The following is a 4,740-nucleotide window of genomic DNA, read 5'->3' on the forward strand; positions in this document are numbered from 1 at the left end:
GCGATCTGCGATTTTTTTTTGCGGTACAGCGACATTGCGGCGGACAGATCGGACCCTTGACTGACATTTTTGGGGTTACCAGTGACATTTCTACAGTAATCAGTGCTATACATATGCACGGTTACTGTAAAAATACACTGGCAGTGAAGGGGTTAACTTTTTTGAAAGGGAGGGGCTATGTGTGTCCCTAGGGGCGTGCTTTCTACTGTGATTGGCTGTGGCTTCAGATGTATGAACAGTGATCAACGGTTCTACATAGTAGAACCGTATGATCATCCTTCATACACAGGGGAGAATGACAGGCAGCTTGTTTACACAAGCCGCCTGACTTTCTCCCTCTCCCCCGACGATCGCAGAGTGACCGGCGGACATCGGGTCCACCGGTCACACGCGCGGGGGGGGGGGGGGTGCGGGAGCGCGCCTCCGGAGGCGCGCGCTCGCTCCCTAGACCCTCACAGGCTAGCGACGTAGACCTACGTCGCTTTGCCTGTGAGGAGCTGACTGCCGACGTAGATCGGCGTTAGACAGTCGGCAAGTGGTTAACTATTGGGACGTCCCAGCAGTATTTGCATGAGGGTTGGGAACACAATGCAGAAAAGAACGCAATTCCCCAAAGGCTAAAAACTTAGCCAACCAGTAAACATGGAGCCTGCAAAACCTCATAGCCAAAAGAAGCATCTGAGGTGCAAACACATCTACTTTGTGTATTTTAGTGAACGTGTGCACAGACGACCAACTTGCCACCCTGGCAAAAAGCTCAAGAAGCACTCAGCGCCCTAGTAGAATGTGCCTTCACAGGGAAAGTTGGAACCTGACCCTTCAGTGAATAAGCATGTACCACCGTCTGCCTAATCCATCTGGATATGGTCACGGCCGACGCAGTCAATCACTTTTGAGTTCCATCCGTGAGGACAAAAAGTCGGATTTCCTGAAACATTCAGTAGCCGCCAGGTAAACCCCAATTACCCGAACCACATCCAAAGAATGCAAGGCAATTTCCTTGGGATGCTTGGGCTTAGGACAACCGCAGTGAGCTGGTCAGGATGGAAGCCCGTCCCAGCTCTAAGTTTTAATGCGGCAGAAAAAAATAAATAAAAGTCTGAGCCGCACATCATAAAAGCAGACCTGAGTGAAAGGATAAATGGCAGCCTCAGCTCGAGCTCTGGCCAGGCCACACCTCCACTGCATTTCGCTGCGTCGAAGCTTAGTAATGATTAAGTTCCAGGGGCAGCACAAAACATGTTGGGGTGGGGCCTGGCCAGAGCCCAGTCTGAGGCTGAAATTTTTACTTTCAGATGGGTCTGCTTTATGATGTATGGCTCAGACATTTTTTTTTTTCAGACATTCACCTGTCCCAGGATCCTGCACTGTCTTCACTGGTCCTCTGTCTTCTTAACCGGCTGCGCTTTGTGAACAGTCCTGCAGGCTCCTGTGATGTGCAGAATGGGTAGGGGTATGTATAATTAAAGAGATATAGCAAGTCCCTGGGGTGACCTAGCTTGGACCCCATGCATTTCCCTTTCTTTTTTTTAGCCCTCCCCTACTCCAGGAATGCCTCATAGGTTCTTCCTCACATTTATACTCCACTGTCTACACACTCAAATACCTTATGCCCTCCTTTAGAACTGGTATGCTTACCTAATCCTACCAGGCAGGCCACAGGACTCACACATGACCCTCCAATGCTTCTATTCCATCACTTGTAACCTTAACCCATACCACTTCCCTGGTAGCTACTCCCAAAGGATTATTTAAGAGCAGGAATGGCAAACCTATGGGATGTGTGCCCACAGCTGGCAAAGAGAGCCGTAGTCTTCTGAGCAGCTCTGGCCACACAAAAGCTCCACACACTTCACTAGGATAAAGTGCCCAGTGTCCATGCACTATCCCTGCATCACCTCTCCTTCCTCTTCCAGATCACACACAGCACTTTGACTCAGAGAACAACTTTTTGGAGAAAACACTGTGGGACCGACTTTAAGACCAGCAGGAAGGGCAGCCAATCACCTCCCTCGGCCAGGGAATGAACAGCCAATCGACTAGCGCAGGAGAAGTGGGTGTTTGCCCAGGGTTTGACTTTGTGCAGCAGCTTCATTCCATTGGTGAGAAAGCCCAGAGACGAGGCTAGAGCTGCTGGTAATGAGCTGTGCCACGTGACCATATTCTGTGCTATGGTGATAAAAAGGTGTGTGGGCAGAGGGCGCATGACTGGCTACATGAGTAACACAGCAGAGGAGGGGGACCAGATGTGTGATGGAGAGGAAAGTGTGGCTATGAGCTGCATGTAGGGCTGTGATGCATGGTGAGGGGATGTGCTATGAGTTACATGAGAATGTGAAGCTTACAGATGTAATGTGGCTGGACAGCAGAGGTGTGAGCTGAAGGCCGATACATGTGCGCTAGAAGTTTACAGTATAATTGCGATGGATGTGGGCACTTTGAAATAAGTTGGTTTTGTGTTGCAGTTTGGGCACCTTGGCTCAAAAATGTTCATCATCACTGGCTTAGGGACTGCCAGGCAGTCACTCGTGCTACAAGAATGTAGGATATTAACATGCTCCGTTGTAACTTAGATGCTGATTTTTTTTTTTTTCTTGAATCACACTTGTATAGGCGATTAAAAAAAAAAAAAAAAAAAAAAAAGCAGCCAGAAGATGGAATTTTTTTTGAGAAGTTTAGCAAAAGCCATCCCCTATATTACCCGTACTGCAGGTGTCCTTAAGACAATTCTGTACTTCGAGAGAAAAAAAAAAAAAGTCAGGCTAACCGAAAACTTTTTCCCCTAAACTCATAATTTTTACACAAAATAAAACGATAACACAATAGATTTTGTAAGTAGGATTTTATTAACAGACCGGGCAGAGAAGCATCCATGGAAAACCTGCAAATACAGAAATCAATCAGTTAAAAATATGCCATAAAACAGGATTCTTTTTCTAACATGTCAATGCAGCATGCCAATTGGCTTGTGGCACACTAATATTACAGATGTTCTAGCTGTCTGACTCACAAAGCATGCCAAGCCAACAAGTGAGATCTATATACTGGTTTTCATTTGATAGTATTGCTGTTCATTGATTGTACTTTACTAGGTATCAGTGTTAGAATGGATGGCTAAAGCAAATTTCTGTGCGCATATACTAGAATTAAAAACACTATGACAACGCATATACAAGTCATACAAACATTTGGGAAACAGAAGTATTAAAGTGGAACTACACTGCATCTGAGCACCAAACCAAAAATGCCATTTTATTTTCAATATTCAAAGCAAACTGCCCAATCCAAACAGGTCTCCATGCTTTATTTTGCTGAGAAATCATTTTGAAAAACACCCCCTGGCATTTCTAGCAGTGGCCATCTTGAGTATGAGCAGGTGATTCATGTAGCATGTACTTTCTGGAATATATCTGCCCTTGGCTCAGGCATTGGCTGAGCTGAGAACCACCCCTCCACTCCTGGGTACTATGACATAATTTGCCTAGGCATGGAAATCAGGAAGTAACAAAAGAAGTGTGAAAAAAAAATGATATACTTCCCTATCCATTTGCTAAACCTAGCAGCATAAGGATTGAAAATCCATGTTGACTGAGCAAGTGAAATTCCACTCTAAATATGTAGCAACATTTAGAGAATAGCCAACAGCATGTGTTAACATACTAGTACTTCTTGATAGTGGAATAAATGACTGCATCACACAATGCACTGTCCCGATATTTAGGCACTGTCCTGATATTTAGGGGATCAATCAGCTTGCCTAGGCACTGCTGCCAGACAATGTCTAAGCAGGGGTAGGGGGGTGAATTCCTTATATTCACCTCATGGGATGTGTGGATGGAGGAATGCTTTTGGTTTTTTTTCAGCCCACTTCATGCATAAAAAAAAATATCCAATGCCAGCTTCCAAATCAAAGCTGGCCAGAGATGGATAGAATTAAAGTTCTTAGGAAAAGTCATACAAAAATTCTCAGAACATTCGAATGTCGTTCTAAAGATTTAGTTTGCCTTTAACATTTGATTTTGTAAATATGGACTTAACCGAATGAAAACATTTTACAACCGGCTTCTTCAAATTTTCTCATCACTGTGGTTGAAAACGAACATCCATTTGACCCACTAATTTAGAAAAATTGTTTTTTTTCCAAACATTCTAAAAAATTTTGTTCAAAATTCTAACCATCTATGGACCAGCCTAATGTCTAGCACATGCGGCAAGTTTTTTTTTTTTGCTCAACGGGGGGGGGGGGGGGGGGGGAATCTAGAGGTCTCTGTACTATGCGCTGTGCCATTGTGTTCTGACAAGAGGCTGATCGGTTGCTGGTTTTCCAGCATGCTTGCTCAACAGAAACGGGGCGCAAGACCTGTACACACGGGCTGAAAAGTCAGCCGGTTTTGGCCAATATTCGGCCCGGTGTTGCAAGTATGCGTCCTAGTTGCCTGCACTTTATAGACTTAGATGGCGAGGGGTTAGTGCCCCCATCAGGTTTCTACTGCAGTCTATGGATCTACTGGAGAATTCTCCTCGATTGTAAAAAAGATAAACAAAAAAAAAAAAAAAGCTAAGTGCTGCAGGAATCTTTTCTTTATTAAACCATAACTTTCAGAACAGATGCCTTTAACATTAGAACTGAGCATTTTTGAGAAACTTTAAGATAAAAGTTGTACCTGCAAGCTGTGATTGAGAAAATATTCCATTTGTTAAAAAAAAAAAAAACACTCTTGTATAAGGCCAGACATACAC

The 4,740-nt window shown here is 44.4% G+C and overlaps 1 protein-coding gene across 1 annotated transcript in view; it reads right to left on the reverse strand.

Moving 5' to 3' along the window:
- Positions 1 to 2,841: 2,841 nt before the first annotated feature.
- RPL7 (ribosomal protein L7) overlaps positions 2,842 to 4,740 on the reverse strand; it is a 17,423-nt gene continuing 15,524 nt past the window's right edge. Inside the window, exon 7 of the mRNA XM_082259879.1 lies at positions 2,842 to 2,881. The gene's annotated coding sequence lies outside the window, so the exon portion shown is untranslated. The remainder of the gene's footprint in view (positions 2,882 to 4,740) is intronic.

The sequence above is a fragment of the Pelophylax lessonae genome (assembly GCF_965119305.1).
Source record: "Pelophylax lessonae genome assembly, chromosome: 5".
NCBI lineage: Eukaryota > Metazoa > Chordata > Amphibia > Anura > Ranidae > Pelophylax > Pelophylax lessonae.